General features: G+C 38.1%; 1 protein-coding gene across 5 annotated transcripts in view; it reads left to right on the top strand.

Moving 5' to 3' along the window:
• The window catches only part of SYT1 (synaptotagmin 1), a 783,192-nt gene that overhangs the window by 263,979 nt on the left and 499,413 nt on the right, over positions 1-19,800 (top strand). For 2 of the 5 annotated variants that reach the window (XM_088478104.1, XM_088478103.1), the window contains exon 1: positions 11,485-12,575. The exons of the other annotated variants lie outside the window; for them this stretch is intronic. The gene's annotated coding sequence lies outside the window, so the exon portion shown is untranslated. Of the gene's footprint in view, positions 1-11,484; positions 12,576-19,800 lie in introns of those variants that run through there. 5 annotated transcript variants of the gene reach the window in all.

Consider the following 19,800-nt stretch of genomic DNA (forward strand, 5'->3'; position numbering starts at 1 on the left):
GGCCTAACTTGCACAAGGCCACTCCCCTGTCCTGCCTTTGTCACCTCAAAGGTTCGGAGGGATGCATCAGTGTTATTTTGCAGTAGACATCGTACACCTCTTTTCCTTGCAATGCTTGGGATGCATTCAGTGAACATGCCCGTACTGTACTCAGCCAATGCTTTCACACACCCTTCATGTTCTGTTTTGCCTCTGTAAGTGTAAGGAGATGTAAGCCCAAAATGCATCCAAATCTACACAGGAAAAAATGCTTAATAATATGTTGTGTGTGACAGTAAATTCCAGGGGCTGTGTTTATTAAGTGTATGTGTGTGCCTAATTAAATTATTATACTTGAATTAAAGTAAGTACAAATGTTGCATAATACTTGATTAAGAACAAAATATATTAGGGGTCAATAAGTATATTATTCCTATTTTAAATTGTAAGAATGAAATGCACTTTCCTTGATAATCTATTGGAAACTTAATTTGTCTTAAGTAAAGCAAATCATCAATGCACTTATTACTAAGTCCATATTGATGGACACTATATTAAATATTTCATCTCTGCATTTTTGGATTTGCATTTTACATAATGTTAATATATTTTATGCTTTGATCATCTCAATTTAAATGACAAATGTATGTGTATACTGCTTTATTATTATGCTTTAACATCAGATATACTGTTAATGTACCATTAATACACTTCTTTATTTTAAATGTTAATGCCAATAAAAACATTACTGTAATAATAAAACAGATTTAAATGATCCTAATCTTACCTCAGTTGCTTAATCATGCAATTCACTGCATCCACATAATAATCAGCTCAGCAAAGCTGTGACCTCTTTTTCCCCTGAATTTTGCCTTCAAGCACTTTGTTGCAGACCTCATTTAAAGTTAAATAATGCTGTATTTATTGCTAATTTTACACTGTAAAATGCTCTGTGTGTTTTGGATGAGTACATTTTAGAAGTTAATGTTGTATTTTGATTAGAAACGAGTATAATATATAGTAACATCTACATTACATTGTAAAGCTCTTCAGTGATTTCTAGAGTACAGCACAGCCCACATGGTGTTCAAAATTATAAGATGTTTAATTAGTATGGCAGATAATTATTTTATTATGGCCTCCTGTACTATTTATTATTATATGATGCACCTGGTAAATTTAATGTAATGTACGGCCAATGTTATTTAATTTGCTAAACTGTTGGTAATACCTATATCATGATTTTTAATATACTTGGGGTCTCTCTCCAAGGCTTAGGGAGAGATAAAGTGGACAGAGATAAAGTACCAACCAATTGGCTCCTGTCACTTTATAGGCTGTACTTGAAAAATGACAGGAGCTGTTTGGTTGGTACTGTATCCCCATCCACTTCATCTCTTTCCAAGACTTAGCACATAGACCCCTTAATACTGTACTCCTTATATGACTCTGTAACATACATCATTGAAGAGAAGTTCTACATTTCTCAATACATCTACATACAACTAAGGGGCATATCCAAGTAGCGGCGAACGGCGAAAAAATTTGATTTTTCGACGATTATGCCCATTTTCTCCAATGTTTTTTTTCACCCTATCTTAACAATGACCACCCACAGCTACAGCGAGCGGCCATGATGATGGTCGCAATGGTCTTGACCATCGCGACCATCGGGCTTGCGACGAGACCCTTGTGGTAGGGTCTCGTGGCCGCAAGCCCCAGAGAGATTTCGGCTCTAACAGAGCCGGATTCTCTGCACTGACATCACTCGTGATGTCAGTAGAGCTGCCCCCAAACAGCAGGCATTCTCATGGGAACGCCTCTGTTTGGCCAGCCACCCCCCCGGCCCGCCCACCAAAGGGGGAGAGCTGTCACTCAACATCGACAGCTCGCCCCCTTTGGTGCGGATTGCCCGTCACTAGCCGGGTCTCGTGCATGCGCACGACGGAGCTGGCTCCGTCGTGCGCATGCGCTGTGGGCCACCATCGACCCGGTTGCGAGCGATCAGCGCTTGCGACCGGGTCTGAATCAGGCCAAATGTTCAGGACTAATTGGATACCACCCTATATGTGTAATAAAATAATGTTGAAGGTAATTGTATATTATAAATGTATTACTTTAAAACATTTCAAAGCTGCCTAGAATAAACTGCTTTCATACACCTGTTACATAAATAAGAATAATCTAATATTAATATGGTGTTAATTTAAAGTAAAATTAAAGCAATGAATTACTGTATATGAAATCCATTGTGTTCACCTACAGTTCGCGCAAGTACTTAGAGCTAGCAGGATCTAAAGGCACCAATATCACTAAGGCCACAGGCATAAATGCAAGTTAGTATGGGAATACTGGAACAAACAGGTTCTATTGCTATAGCCATTTACATGCTTTTACTAACATTACTAAAATACTAATAATAATTCTTATCACCTGTGGGTAAGGAGCCTAAATAAGGTCAAGTTGCAGTAAGAGTGATAGAAATCACTATATTTAGTGATTTATAAATTGATTTACTACTTACCATCAATTTAAGGCAAACCACCAATTTTCCTTCACACCACTCATAAAAACTCAAGATATCACAAAATCACTGCAATCAGCTATCTCTTCAGTATTAACTAGAGAACATGGGGAATCTATTAATGATGGATTAGTAAGCAAGGGTAAGCATCGCTACATCTTGACCTCTAAATAAGGAGTTTAGTGAGCTTAACCACATACCTCACTTTAGACAAACGCCTCGGAGAAATGTAAATGTCCAATAGAAAGATCCAAAGGATGTTTTGCACTACTAGGAATATACAGTTAAATGTTATGTCTTTAGAAAATTGCTGACCTCCTTTATAAATCATACTGCATGTGTATCACAAATCACCCAGATTTTGCATCAGTGTTGGCACCCGGATTCTGACTGGTGTCAGGATTACATCGCCAACATTCTGAACATTCTGGCATCCTGACACCCGGGATCCCAACTACATCCCATCTGAATGGTCCATCCAGCACATTTTATAGGCATATCTCCTCTTGGTAAATGCCACGGAATCGGTATGAAATCGGTTCGATTCCCGGCAGCGCCTGGCCGACAAAAGCAGAGTTCCCGGCAGCGGAAGCCCGACAGTGCTGGAAATCCCAACCATCACTAAGGTAAGTATAAACTAACCTAACCTAACCCCCTAACCCTAACCCTCCTTAGGGGTGCTTAACCCTAACCTCCCCCCCAAGTGCCTAACCCTAATCCCCCAGATAAGTGCCTAACCCTAACCCTCCCTTCCCCGCTGCCTAACCCTAACCCTCCCGGGGGGGTGCCTAACCCTAAGTCCCCCCCAGGTGCCTTAAACCTCCCCCCCCCGTGGCTGTCCCCTCACGGCGCCCGGCATCCCTTCGATCGGGATGCCGGGCGCTGGTCTCCCGGCGCCAGGGAAATGTCAAGCGTCTACATCTAGATGCCCGGCATTTCACCCTCGCCAGGATATGACAATCAGGAAGCCGGCTGCCGGTATTAAGGCAGCCGGTTTCCCGATAGTATACCAATGCCACTGCTAACTACAGTGGCACCTGGGTTTGTGCAGAGGCAGAAAAATACCTATGTGCCAACTGAATAAAAATATAAATGTCAACTCTAAGTCAAACCTACTAACGCTTTACAACAACTTTTCCATTAAAAATAACTTTTTAATTTTTCAGATATTGCTTAGTTTAGCCTCATTTATATGTTAATAATGAGTTACTTCTTTCATATGTGGCACATTTGTGTGTGTTCTAAGATTGTTTTGTTAATAGGACAACTAAAGGTTTCAAATATCTCGCATTAAAAGGATAGGAAGAAATGTGATATCACCCAAAATCACATTTATTTTAGCCATAAGGCTTGATAGAGTTCCAGTTGGCACCTATCATCATCCCATTACCTTTGATATGCAAAAGAGGGGATAGGATAATCATGACGTGACCCAGTGTTTATCCAACATTTTTATTTCAGACAGTCACACTCCAATTTGAGCAACATGTATAATATGGTTCCTTCCAACATCACTTTCTGCTTGCTTCCATATCTTTCTATCACAGTACAACACCTTGATTGTAGGGATGAGTAAAATTTTCAAACCGCTACATAGAATATTTTACCTTGCTCTGCATTTGTCTATGAAGTATTATATATTTTGTAAGAAAATTTGGTCTAAAGAGCTTTCTGTCTTACCACAATCACACCACACAGCAGAATGAATTGACCATCGCTGTCCCTGCTCTATTCATTATGCAGAAATGGCATATGCAAATTATGAATGGGATGATATTTGGTAGAATGGCAAAACAAAAGTGGAAGTTAAAGATTATATGCCCGTATATTTGGTACCTCTGTGATATAAAAAGTAACCATTATACAGAACTCGAGCTGCAAATTTTGTAACAATTTAACTCATTTTACTTTCCTGTCTTTCTACAACTTCATATCAGTGGTGTCGCTATTGGGATGCAGGCCGCATCAGGTATCACCCTAGGAGGGGGTGACGCCAAAATGCCGGGTGCTCAGTGACAGGAACCGGGTGCTGCAGTGTGACATTCTCCTGCAGAACTTGACTCCTGCAGGAGAATGTCCCGGAGGGATTTGCCGCTACGACATGCCCATTTTTTCTAGATCACACCCCGTTTTTGGGCACGCACAGCTCTGCCAAGCAAGGGTAATATGCACCGGGTGTCACCAGACTTGGTGACGCCTATGCTTCACATGAGATAATTTCAACAAACATACGGAAAGTGCTTGAGAACTAAAATAATTGTAAGTTAGGGGTAAACAAATCCTTCTACGAGGATTGCTATTGTATCATGTCAAGCCCAGATGTGCCTTCAAGTATTGCTGACAGTTTCATTAGTTAAGATGTACTATGTTGCATGTTTCCTTCTTAAATTGGTTTGTGAAGTCATAAAATGGGCAGAACTATGAACTGTGATATGTGGGATCTAAAAACATCTCAACCACACTAAGGGCCGTATTCAATTAGAAGCGAAAAAGCCATTTTCCGTGAAAAAGTATCCCCAATCCTGGCTTTTCGCGTGGTCGGAACTTATCTCCGTATTCAATTTCAGCCGGTTTTCGCCTACGCGGAAAGTCAATACAATGTAATAGGTGCAAAAGATTCGCCTCTGAATAGCAGGTGAAAAGAAGTGCAATTTTTTTATTTTGGGGTGCAAAGGTAGGGAAACCACAGCCCCCCCCCAAAGGCCAACTGTGTCAAAAAATCCTGGGAAAAAATTTAAGACCACCCCAAAAAAATACTTTAATTTTGAGGCAAGAAAGCACAAAGTGGGGGGACATTCATAAAAACTAGCGAAATAGACTTCTTGGGGGTCTGCAAGGATGGGTCAGGTATTTTTATGATTGCAGGTGTTTGCAACAGGTGCATTTTTCACATTTTTTAAAACTTCTCTTTAGAGACTTTAAAACATGCTAGCACCCATTTTCAAGTACCCCCAAATTAGACAGGACTACTTATTTTCACCAAAAACTACTGCTTAATGCCATTCTTCACCACTTGTGCAAAGACGCTAATGAGAAGCTATTGAAACAACTTAAGTACCCCAAACAGTTTTATTAGGGCTATTCGGACACATCTACATTGATCCCAAATGTTAGTGCATCTTTTTGGGGGGTTCAGCCTGATTTCCCCAATTCTGACAGCACTTTCCGCCTGTTCTGAATTCGCCACTTGCCGTTTTCACGTGGCTTGTAATTGAATATGGCAAATAGCGGGGACGCACATGATACGTTTTTGCATCCAAAACACAAAATATCGTCGAAAAGTCGGGCAGGCAAAAACTTTTCCGCAGGTGCGAAACTAATTGAATACACCCCTAAACTGGTTACAAGTGAGTTCTGCTAAAAATAATTTCATGGTTCCAAAAGAACCTGCTTTTATTTTTCTATTCCATTTCCTGTAAAGCACATACAGACATAAAACAGAGATAATATTTTTCAGCTCTTGTTAGTTTCTAGTGCAATAATGATAGAATTTTGCATAGAATTAATGACACCATAATGGAAACGAGTACACTCCAGTACTTTTCTTTCGAGTACAATGAAATGGAACACTATCAAATTCAATATGCCATGGCAAAATGGGAAGAGCTCTATGTGGTACAGTACATTAATTTTAACAGGCAAGTACTACACATAAGGAACTGCATCTTGTAATATTATTTGTCCAATGCAATCAAGTGTTACAATAAAACAGCTGTGGCCGCTTGGTGTGTGGCAGCTGATTGAAAAAGACACCCTGACACACAAAATGAAGAATTTATCTTCCCTGCTTTTACATAACAGTTTAAGCATGTAAACGGCTGTTCACTACATGGACACTATTATTTGCAGTCTTTTTATGATAACTGAATGAATCAGGGGGTTTTTATTGCAAACTTTTTTAATTTATTTGGCTGTCAGCTTGACATTAAATGATGTATTTTACTCTATTAAAAATTGAACAATCTAAAATAATAATAAGGAATATAAAATGTATAAATGTCTATAAAATACACCAAAAACATTACAGTAATGATGTAACTATGATATGTGTAAATAAAAATGACTTGAAGCAACATGACATTTTACTGGCATTTTTGTTCTTAGGCCAACTTGTTGTTGAGTACTGTCCAAATTTTTACGTTTTTCTAAACGACTATGGGCTGATTTAGACTTGATAAAGTATCGCAAGTGACATCATTTCGTCATGCGAAAAGTTTCCTCCATATTCAATTCCAGAGACTTTTCACCGGTACGGAAACTCAATGCAATGGAAATGGCGAAAAAGTTTCACCTATGAATAGGCGTCGAAAAAAAGTGCAGAATTGGGGTTTTGGAATGCAAACTTCGGAATACCCCCTGCACCCTTGGGACAGTCCCCCAAAGGTAAACTGCGTCAAAAAAAGTTTAAAAAATACTTTAGATCACCCAAAAAAGTATTTTCATTTTGGGGATGAAAAAGTCCAAAGTTGGGGGACAAACTTAAAAACTAGCGAAATAGACTCCTGTGGGGTCCCCAAGTATGGGGCAGGTGTTTTTAAGTTTGCAGGTGGGTTCGGCAGGTGGATTTTTTAAGTGTTTTAAAACTTCACTTTAGCAACTTTAAAATATGCTAGCACCCATTTTCATGTACCCCAAATTTGCTGGGACTACTTATTTTCACCCAAAAAAAACTGCTAAATGCTATTCTTCACCACTTATGCAAAGACGATAAATAGCAGCTATTGAGATCATTTAAGTTCCCCAAATACCTTCAGCAGGACTATTTGAGGGTATCTATAGTGATCCCCAATGTCAGTACATCTTTTTGGGGGTGTCAGGTTGATTTTCCCAAATCTGACAGTACTTTTCGCATGTTACAGTTTCGTCAGGTCTCCTTTTCGCTGATTTCTAATTGAAGACGGGGATAAGTGGGGACTAGCGTGATACTTTTTCACATTTAAAACCAGCGATGTCGGCGCAAAGTCCGGTCGGATTTTAGCCATCATCATCACAAAAGTGCACTTGAACCTACCCTATAACAGCTAATTTTTGCTTATGTTCAGGTCTGCATAACTCACAGTTCTGTTAACACACCCTCACTGAACTTTGCTTATGTGAGTATTCCCCATTACAGCCCAGTTAAACTTCTCCACTTCAGCCATACTTGATGCATTTAAAATGCATAGAACTCTGCATTGCTCATCCTTGCATAAACTCAGTTTTGGCAATGGCTGGACTGGCCATCTGGCATATCTGGCAAATGCTAAAAGGGCCAATGACCTTATGATCTGGATGGTCGTCTGATGCCTTGGCAAGCAGCTCTTCCACCCGTCGCTCGGCTCAGCCAGCATGCTTAGACAGGGTGTGCTGTGAGGCCGTGCCCCCAGCACTTGTAGAATGCCCCCATGATGTGTGGCCATGCCGGTGTTTCCCCATGGGAGGCATACTGGGTCCTGTTTTAAGCACCAGTTTGTTCTCAGTTTTGGCAAATGCGCAGTGTGAAAACAGGCATACGCTGAATTCTACATCAGTCCCAATGTAAGTAGTACAGATATATTGTGATAACTAAAAATAAAGAAACAAAAGTTTAATTTCATATTTACCCACCTCTCCAGGAGTAAGGAGGTGCATGTGTCAGATAATGGTCTTTATTAGAATATAGACATATCTTTTTATTGTGGAATTGCTCAGCATAAATTTTAATTTTTAACATCAGCATAAGCCTCTTAAGGCTTAAAAACAGGTAAAAACAGTCATCTTATCCCCAAAATGATGTAAGAATTGTGCATGCCATATAAAGGGGTAATATACAATTATATTACTATAGCCTGATTTATAGTGTCCTTATACACTGTGGCTTCAGTCTCACCAAGCAGCCCTTCTCAGTGTGCCAGGTCCCAGGCGACTCGGCCGCACTGAGCATTTTCTTTTTGCTCAAAAAGTGCATCTTGTTCACACAAATAAATCAACTGGAAGCGACAAAACTACTTTGCAAGATACAAACAACCAGTGTGGCTGAATGAGGTAGTCACCCTCATAAAGAGAAGTACATGTATATTATGAGAACGCAACCACAGAGTATGGAGGTATCAGTTATTGTACTCAGATCAAGGTATCAGATCTATATATAAAACATTTATTAATAATAAAAACAATCAGACAAAGATTTCAACAATTGTCAGAAAGACAATAAACAGACACAAATGGAATAGATAATAATCTTAAAAGATTTGGTTAGTAATTTAAACATGTAGCATTCAATGCGTGATCCCTGGATATGGCTCAATGTTAATTGCTTTCTTTCCTCCAAGAAAGTGGGATGCAGTCTTTTTAACAGAGTCACTGAGTAATTAGCAAAGGGTTGGTGGACCCATATAATAAATAAAGAGTATCCTTTCAGCAATTGTTATTACCTGCAGGCTCCTATCCTGTATGTATAGGGAGCATGTAGTAAGGGCTGGTATATGATGTAAAGCTTCTTGCCCAGGTGGAGATGTGCTCAACCCGACCAGCGGGGAGCATCTAGTGCCGGTGACTGGCGTTTGAATGCTTCTGAAGCCGCGTGTTTCAGCGGTGGTGGGAGCTCCTCTCCGAATCTGTTACAGCTCCAGCTGTCAAATTGTTGGAAGCAGGCTTCTTGTTTGTCTGCTCATGATCGCAATCGGTAGTCCTGTCTCGTACTGGTGTGCCGCTCTGCAATGGGGTAATGGAAGTGCTGTGATTTGGCTTGCCCAGTAAGCTCAGAGCTCAGCTCTTGTTTGTGAGCAGGCAGTGAATCAGTGTATCACTCGTAGCCGGGTTTGACCGTCAGGCGGTCACGGAATCTTCCAACTGCAGGTAAGTGATAAGAATGAGCCGTGTCCATGGGAACGCAGTAGTGCATGCACAACACCTACGAGTTTCAACGTCTCAAAGACATCTATTTCAAAGACGCGCATTGAAGCTACATGTTTCAATTACTAACCAAATCTTTTAAGGTTATTATCTATTCCATTTGTGTCTGTTTATTGTCTTTCTGACAATTGTTGAAAATCTTTGATTGTTTTTACTACTTTGCAAGATGCACTGATCAATTTGATGTGTGACATTTGTACATCTGTGTGCATATTAACCTCAATCTGTATACAAAGTGTTACAATGTAGCGGCCGCTGCTTTTTCTCATGCCAAGTTCCATTGTGCTTCATCTATGACTTTTTATCTGTTTAAAACTAATTCCTGCGCAGTTAAACTTGTGAAGAAAAAGCCGGAACGCTGTAACTCTTGGAGTGGCTCAGTCACGCTGGGCGTCTTGTGTATTGAGGCTAGGTGTATGAGGACACATCTTGTAGGTGATTTTTTTTATTTTCTGGAAGCTGATAAACATAATATTTAATTATTCAAGTTATTAGAGACTCAATTTTTTTGTAATGTGCTTTGTTTTTTTCAATTAGTTAATGAGCTAGCAATAACAAATTGTACAGATGCAAATATCTTTGTCCTAAAGGGAACTTGAACTATCTGTATCTATGGACACAATTTATCAAGTGGATTCAGAAATATATATTTGGCAAAATCTCTTGACTACAGCAGGGACCTGTCAAGAAGAGAAAGCGTGGAAAGTAAAAGTATATTTGAGAAGCATAGACCAAGTAGGGGTCATTCATTTTATAAACGAATCGCATGTCATGGAGGACGAAAGTGTGCAGAGGTCTAGTGTTGGCAGCATGCCTCCTGAGGATATCTTGTGTAGAAGGGTGAATTATAATTGGGTAGACCATTGTCCTTATCTCGGTGTAAGTCCTGAAGAAATACTGCGTCTATGGCTTCCAAATATTTTGGAAGGATGTATAATACCGTTATTTTATTAAAATAAATAAAAACATATCTCCTGAATTCACTTGTATAAAAATATTTTACTTTATTGGATGGTGAATAGCTGATGTTTTTTTGCATTCCAGAATCCCTGCAGCAGTAATTATGGTGAAAAGCATCTCATGCATCCAGAACAATTGTGTGTAGATTACACAGCGGACAGCAGGATGTAGTCTTTCAGTATCGCCATTGCCTAGATGATAGTTAGCCTTCACTCAATTAGTCTGATGCATGAGCTGCAAACGTTAACTGGATGTGGCAAGCTGCTTTACATGAACAGGAAGCAAATCAAATATATCATATTAATGTTTTCTTTTTCTTTATATGCCTTACCAGCTACAGGCAGTGGCAGTAAGGTGGCAACGATGGCAGGGAACCCAACCATACTCTCCTCAGGGATAAGTATCTCCATAAGTTTTTTACTTCATTGTACATGCGCTAATAATGCAGCATGCTTGCATTGAAATGCATTGTTTACATTAATTTTCTGCTTGACATCATCCCAGTGCTGGGCACACTATAACAATGGATAGGAGCTTATGGTCATGATAAAGCATGATAAATTTGCTATTATATAAAAGCTATTTTACATGTATATACAATAATGCAATTCCTCACTTATGGCATCACACAATGCCTGGGAATAGGGAGACATCTTTTTGTGTCATATTGTCAAATGCATATATGTAACAGCAAACATGTCTGAAAAAGGATAAGTAAGCTTCTTTGCACATGATACAGCATTGCCATTTAGTAAACTGTAGCATATTCAGCACTAAAATGCAAGATATTTTTATATAATTTGCTTGTTTAATCGCACAGGTTAAAATTGCATGAAGCATGTGGAATTAAAACAGGAATCTTGTAACAAACATTCTGTGTCTATGAATAATTTAAACATAGCTTTTATTCAGGGTTTATGTTGTTCAATATATTATAATATAAAGTATATTCATATTTCAATTACAGTATGACACTTGGGGGCAGATGTACTAAGCTCTGGAAAGTGATAAATTGGAGAGTGGTAAACTACCAACCAATCAGCTCCTAACTGTCATTTTTAAACACAGCCTGTAAATGATAGCTAGGAGCTGAGTGGCTGGTAGTTTATCACTATCCAAATTATCACTTTCAGAGCTTAATACATCTCCCCACTGGTCACATGGCTAAAACTATGACACAAAAACAATTTAAAATTTTGATATAAAGAGAATAGTACATTCTTGAAACGATACTCAATCTAAGTATTAAATTGATACATTAAACAAATTTATAGAGTACAACATTTTTTTTGGATGATACAGGATTTATATGATTTCTGAATGTGTAGCCTTAATCATAAAGAATCTTGCATGTACAGTGCAAATACTCATGATAGCTGATAGAGATGGAAATAACTCCACAATTTGAACATTTTATTTTGTTAGATATTTAATAAATACTCTCTCTCTCTCTCTCTCTCTCTCTCTCTCTCTCCCTCTCTTTATTTTAATACTTCTTGACAATCCATGTTCAATAATTACAGATTGTACCTTCTAAAACTAAAGTAACAACACAATACTGAATGAGAATGCATAAGAATTTGTCATCTTAAAAAACTAAAGTTTGAGTTTTTAGCCAGAAAGAATGATAATTTATCAATCAAACAATACAAATCGAATACAAAATATAGTGATCTCCATTGTTGGCACTGTCCACTGAGCAGAAAATATCAAATAATAAGTACGTTAATTTTTAAACTGAATTTAAAATATATTAAACAATTATTAGGGAGAGGTAATTGATTACTTTCTTTTTTTAACACAAATTTCCACCACACTGTCCGATGCTTGTAATAGTTTGGGTAAGATGTGATTCAATAAGCAGACATTTTTCTAAGTAACTATGGTTAGAGAATGAATTAATTATTTTTACATCTAAAAGCTGCAGTATTTATTTTTTTCTCAACATTCATCACCTCTCTTGGTTTATCTGAATTGTATATATGTATATGTATACTTATATGGACGATAACACTTTTTTGTCTTTATCTTTCTGTGCTTAGACAATTTTCTATAACATTTTTAGTTGGGTGCTAGACCTCAGGCAGTTTCTGCATGTGTGTTACCTGCTCAAGAGCTCTAATGACTATACTGCAAAAGGTGTGTACATTCAAATACTTGTTTTTTCTGTCTCTTAGGGAACTTTAGCAAAGCTGTTCAAGGATGCTAGTTGGAGTACAAGACCAATAAAACACAAAGAGTAAGGCTAATTGAGATTTTGTCTTGTCTAACCTCGTAAACAAGATAATATCAGACAGGGACAACAGAATAAGCAAAGCTTACATACAACATGTGAGTCATAACATTAACAAAGTACCAATGATCCCTAAATACAGTTGGAAATATGTGTGTCCATCATAGTTGAATGTGAGTCCAGGTGCCCATGTATTATGTCTTATACTGGTAAAAGGTAGCAGTTTTGGTTACAAGCAGTTACAAAGATCTGATAATGCTTTAATTGACCTGTGATTGAAAGTAAAACAAAGTAATACAGTACTCTTTTATGTTTCTGATAAACAATACAGCAACATTACCTCTAGAATGGTGTACTGTACTCTGACAAGCCAGAATGGTTGTACTGTACTCTGACAAGTCAGAATGGTGTACTGTACTCTGACAAATCAGAATGGTGTACTGTACTCTGACAAATCAGAATGGTGTACTGTACTCTGACAAATCAAAATGGTGTACTGTACTCTGACAAATCAAAATGGTGTACTGTACTCTGACAAGTCAGAATGGTGTACTGTACTCTGACAAGTCAGAATGGTGTACTGTACTCTGACAAGTCAGAATGGTGTACTGTACTCTGACAAATCAAAATAGTGTACTGTACTCTGACAAGTCAGATTGGTGTACTGTACTCTGACAAGCCAGAATGGTGTACTGTATTCTGACAAGTCAGAAGGATGTACTGTACTTTGACAATTCAGGTTGGTGTACTGTTCTCTGACAATTCAGGTTGGTGTACTGTTCTCTGACAATTCAGACTGGTGTACTGTATTCCTAGAATTCAGACTGGTGTACTATTCTTTGATAATTCAGAATGGTGAGTGAGTCTTTTAGCTGAAAGGTTGCAGGGTCCACTACATTTGCTTCTGTGGTGTTCCTTAATCAGCATAATCAAGGGTGTATTTAACTTTTGTTTTATAAATGTACATTTCTTATTGCACTCCACTAGGGTCAGCACTGTTTTAAGCATGCACTATCTATATTGGGGTAGAAAAATGCTCACCATGGGGTTGCAGTAAATATGTTCTTTTTTAATCTTCTTCTTCTCAGCAAACTAGTTATAAAAACAAAACCTTATGGAAATCAATGATAAATAACAAAGACTAAGTACTGGACATGGGGATTACAATAACAAAGCAAAGCATAACAACTTTGTATGTTTCTTAACAAATATAAGAAATTATAAAACAGTAAAAAATAAATTATTGGGCTTTGTTGTTATTGCAACGTTATGTAGCTTGGAAAATAAAATTGTATAAGAAAATGGCTGCACAAAATGAAAGGTCCATCTAAGCACATCATAACTTTCAAATCAAGACCACTTTTCTTTGAAATTATATGTTCCAGTCAAGAACAATTGAAAAAATAGCACATTATTGTCACAAGAAATGTGACTCTTCATATCACAGTTTTCTTTATAGAAAAAAAAAATCACATGTAAAACACTTATACTGACTCAGTTGTACAACGTAAATAATTTTAAAAGACATACAGTAACTGTTTAGCAGTGTAAGGACTAAATGACAGATATCAGGCATTATCAGTAACAATAAGAGCAGAGGGGGTGTAACTTTAGTAATTGAAGTGACACAGAATCCTATAAAATATCCTTTCACCTCTTAGCAAGTTGCACAAAAAAGCAGATCATTTATACAGCATTTTATTGTTCACAAAGAGATGACAGTATAACAGAATAGCTTTGTTTAAGATAAATATTTACTACTGTGAACATTAAAGGTCCGTACAAAACACATTGACATGATTTGTGCAAACACTGTCACCAATATATCAGTACAAACTTAATTTTAGGCATAAATAAAAGAAATAAACGTTGTACGTGAATAATATAAAATTGTTTTCATAGTCTTTCTTCAAAAGCATGGTCTTATATACGGTTTAACAAATTAAGTCTCTGAGTAAAGGGGTTTATGAACAGTTACACTTATTTAGCTGAATAAAGTAGCCAATTGCATAACAAATTGCTATAACAAAGTGATGGCAATAAATACTTCATCACCTATCAACCAACTGAAAGACATAAAAGTCTGTAAGTGCTGGAAGTAAAGTGAAAATATTTTACAAGACTAGCCCTACAAAAATATAATTTAAGTTTGCTATAATTAGCTTTATGTTGATCAGATCCATTGTAATCTAGCAGCACTTGCATGCCTTACCCTTCCAACATTTCAGGGACAAAAATCAGGACAGAACTGGCCATGTTCTAGCTCCCTACAAGTGGCGATTCACACAAGCAACACCCATATTAACTGATCCCCTGCCCCCCCCCCCCTACAGATTCCTAGACTCCACACCAGTTATATATGCAAAAGCTTGGGAAGTAGTACACAATATAGTTACATAGAAAACCAAAAGAAAAGATCATGGCCACAATTTAAAAGCTCATAATCAAAATTTTATTAAACCTCTAGTACCATTGTAACAATAATGATGGATTATTATCAATCTTGTAGAAGAAAGCACTAAAAATATGCAGGGAATAGAAGTGGGGTATGATGTCTACAGATAAAATCTTTAAAATTAAGTACTGTAGCAAGAAAGTCACATGTGGTTCTCCCCTGGATATCCCAATAATACTGTGTACTGAGAGAGTAAATTCTAAAGTGTGAACTGCATCTGTATTTGTCATAGGGCAAAGACTCATCTTGCCGGCAAACACACACACACAAATATAAAACCACCCGCCTGGTCAAAGTTGGAATTTGGAAGTAGTGTTATATAAAATGTAGGTGTGCTGCAACTGTTAGATGGGGCTGAACAATCAAGCATAAGACATGGCAGTATGTACAAAGAGAATTGAGAGAGGGAAGACAAGTGAAAATTGGGGTTGATGACCCTGCCCATGAGGGCTTACAATCTAAAAGGAGGGGTAAGAGGGGGAGCTAGGACATTGGAGGCTAAGCCAATATAGAAGCAGGGTGGTAATGGTGTTGAAAGAGGGTCTGACAGTGTTAGGCAAAATACAAAGGGGTTGGGGTTGGAAGGAGGATTGGAGAGAGAGATATAGGGTAGAAAGAAAAGGAGCAAATGAATGAGTACAAGTAGGGATAGAGGGGGGTGGAGTATTAGAGGGATAGAGGGAGAGTAACATGCTGGCAAAGGGTAGATTCTTGGTAGCTTTGGGTGGGATTATGAGGAAGGTGAGAGTGGTAGAGGACAGTGAACCCTAAAGAGAAAAAAAGCTGTGCCTTTCTTCAGTGGGTGGGCTATATTTCAAAGTAACAGAGTACAGTAGTTGAACTGTGGTGCAGAAGTAGAGAAAGCAGCATGATGAGAAATATACTCACAATTCTAATTATATGAAAAGGTTGTTAGTGAATATTTAATAGTTGCAGTAAAGGAATAAAATTAATATCACAGCTGCTCACATAATGCAACAGAGGCATAAGGCAAGCAGGGACAAAGATGATGATGTTGTATGGAGGTAAAGGATGACAAGTGGAGAAGAGGGTCAGGTGCAGAGGCCCAGGTGATGCTGGTCAGATAATGATTCACTAGGTGCAGGCTGTGCGTTTTGGCTCTGTTAATGCTAGGTATTGGGCCAAGAAGACAGTGTGCAGGAATAGGAACCATGGATCTTCAATGGTCTATGTGAGTGACAGTAATCAGTTACCATAATGAGCAGTCTTGCAGTGTCAGACTACACTCAAGCCTACTGACATACAGCCAGGCCCCATAGTCTGTACCTGCCCCATCTACACCCCTTCTGCCACCCCCTCACTCCCACATCTGGCATCTATGGCCATCTGCACCCTTTAGTTTTGTCACTTCTGAAAATCAATTCTATAATTCTAAAAATCATAAAAATAGAGATATAAGAGGCATATATACAAGTAAAAATTCCCTATGTACTAGATAAACATGACATTGTAGCACTAAGACAACCCAAAGTTTAAAAAAACAACACAAACCGGTGCATATGAGGAATACAAAAAAGGATACAGACATGAGACATAATAGGGTTGAGAGTGCTCTGCACATGAGAGCTTAAAGTTTAGAGGAAGGAGCATTTTGTAATGCAATTGATTCACAGTAATTATTCTGGTGTTATCATTTTATATTCAACAACAGGATTTTTGTTTGTTTTTAATGTAATGCTGATATTTTTCTTATTTGTACAGGTCTTCATTAGACATAACGTACAGTTGTTTTAGATTTTGTTTTGAATGATATTGTAGATGTGTTTTATCATGGGCAGTGCTAATTTTTTATGTTACTTTTTATTACGAAGGGTAATAATCCTTTGAAATGTAACCTCTCATTAGTATCTGTGTTTAAAGGTAGCATACACAATCTGCAGCAATCAATCACACTGTGACAGCACAGTGGAAACCAATGTATATGGATTGTAATGTAGGAAGACACTGTCCTGACATTGGAAGAAGGAACTATTCTGTTTATACAGAGATAAAAACTTACATTGCAATAAGATTGTTGAGTGTATTCAATTCCGTGACCTTGAAATTATTTATTTCTTACCACTTTGTTTTGCCAGTTTTGTTACACATAAAACAAAGTAGGGAATGAATGTTTAAAACAGTAAACTAAATGAATTACCAACAGAATGAAGCTGGCCACACATCTAAAGATTATCTGTCCAACCAGCCAACTAGTTGATTGGTTGGAATGAAAATCTGGTAAGGTATACAATCAGCAAATTGCTTCCAAACACTGGAAAATGGACCAAAACTGTTGTTTGAACAAATAGTTTAGTTCAAACATTTAACAAACTTGTCTGAACGACCATTTTCATCTGTTTTCTGGCATTTAGGAGCAAATTGCTGATCATCATTTACTCCCATTCCTTACCAGATTTTCATTCCAACCAATCAACTAGTTGGCTGGTTGGATGTAAGTTGGTCTAGTGTGTGGCCAGCTTAAGGCACATGAAGCGGAAGGTTGTCCTTTTCTTATTAACTGTCATTATGACACAGTTTTACATACACATTTCAGTATGGTAGTGCAATCCCATTAGTTATATAATTAGTGATGCTTTTATAGTACAACTATAAAACTATGTGATTGTGGTCCTAATACCATTAAGAAATTATGCCACGCAAGTCTATGAAGAGTGCAAGGGGAAGGTTTTGTAGGGTTATGTCCAGTCCACAATCCTACTGTTTCAATGCCTTGCTTTACAGTATACAATTGCAACACAACAAACAAACTTATTCTGAGATGCACACAAGTCCAAATGTGGTGGCATTTGGCTATTTTTGTCTAAAACAGCCAAAATACACATCTTAGAGCAGCTACGAGTGATTCTGAATTGTACACTTCTCAGTCCTTTCTCACTAACTGCTGAATTGATGTTACAGAGTGGCAACTGGGTAACAATGGGGTGTCCCATGGATGTATAGAGTTGTGATCTTTTCTGAGTTGTGCATATGGATTGTGTACCCAGTTGCATCTTCTGCACCTAGAATAAGATACTGTAACTGTAAGTGCTGTTACTAATGATGAAAGTTACTCTTGCTGCTGGAGAGCTGGGAGCTGTGCTAACAAATAGATGCGTTTTATATAATATGTGTGGATTGATGCATAGGATTTACAGATGTGACCGAATTATGTACAACTCAGAATCTGGCCTTTTATGTCTATAGAGGGGTTCTTGTAACAGCTTATATGTATATATATATATATATATATATATATATAATATATATATATATATATATATATATATATATATACTGAACCTCAAGTAGTACAATACATTGTACTGCAGACTTTTAAAAAATCAAGTATATAGCAGCTCATAGCTCATATAAATCGCACATAATGCTTACCCAGCCTGTATCACCACCATACTTTCATAAGTTTCTTTCATGTCCACAGCATAGTCAGTGAAGGGAATTTGTTCCCATTATGGAGTAACATTGCATTCAGACTACTCTACGAGGAATCAATAAACAGTCACTACTCACCAGTATTGCGCTGAACCTGCACAGGTTAATGACCTGTTCTACGCATGTGCAGAATGGGACTGCAATCCCGCACGGAGACTGGAAGCATACTGGCAGTGATTGACAGTCTGCTGCCATTTGTGGGCGGGGAGGGGGTGGCGATGACCTCTGTTTCCCATAACAGAGGCATGTTGCCGCCGTTGGGGGGAAGGAAGAAGCCAGGATCTCAGTCGGCTGAGGGAGATTTCCTGGCTTCTTCCTCTCATCTGTGGCGGCTGGCTGTGTGACACCATGAGTCACCTTATCTGGCCAATGTCCAGCAGAGTATCCGAAACTGCGTTGGACAACACAGCTCAGATACGTAATGCAACAGGAGGAGTGATGCAATTCCATCTGAAGTTAATCAGGCCCTCTATCATTAAACCATTGACATCAGTACACCCCCACATTTAATATTTCTTTTCAAAAAATGTGGCAAAAGAAAAGTTTCTTGTTCTAAAACTTTAAATTGTCGTACCTTCATCCAGAAGGTTCCACTTTTGCAGCCTAGAACCCAAAAGTTTGGATTGTTATTTTGAGTTTCAAGTCACAAACCAAATCATTTAATTCTTCATGTTCTATGATGTGAGGTGATTTGTCCTGAGTTTTGGGGTGATACTCTGCTGTAATGTCGGTATCTTCTGACTTGCTTTCCTCTGATGTCCCTGATTCACTGGTACACATGTGAGCTACAGGAACAAGCAGACCTTCTCCATGAAGCACAGGTTTTATATGATATTGTGCTTAGTTCTACTAGAAAGCCCAGCAATTTTAGTTAGACAAAAATAGCAGTCAGTACAGTGGTCCTTAGGCTCACTCCATAACATTGGGACAGTGGCAATTTTATTTCAACAATTCTGTCAGATTAGTTGCGCAGGTTATGCAAGAAATATGGGGTGCCCAGACCAGATTTTATCCTGGTCACCAATTGCAGATTCAAAGTACATTTTAGAAGTTTTCTTTATTAAGATGCTAACAGGCTTTCTTTGACTTTTTGGTGTGAATTTACTACATACTTAACAAAAGTTATCAGGATAGTTTACACACCTATGAATTTTAGTGGCAATACTATTTAACCCCTGGAATCAATGCATGGTCGAAGTAATCCTTCCTTTTTCTGCACAAAAAAGAATCCAGCCCCAAGCGGTGATTTGGATGGATGGATAAAGCCCTTCTGAAGAGTGTCTTGGATGTACTCCTGCATAGATTGACTCTCAAGTAGGGACAAAG

The sequence above is a fragment of the Taudactylus pleione genome, unplaced genomic scaffold (genome assembly GCF_031769625.1).
Source record: "Taudactylus pleione unplaced genomic scaffold, aTauple2 ptg000207l, whole genome shotgun sequence".
Classification (NCBI taxonomy): domain Eukaryota; kingdom Metazoa; phylum Chordata; class Amphibia; order Anura; family Myobatrachidae; genus Taudactylus; species Taudactylus pleione.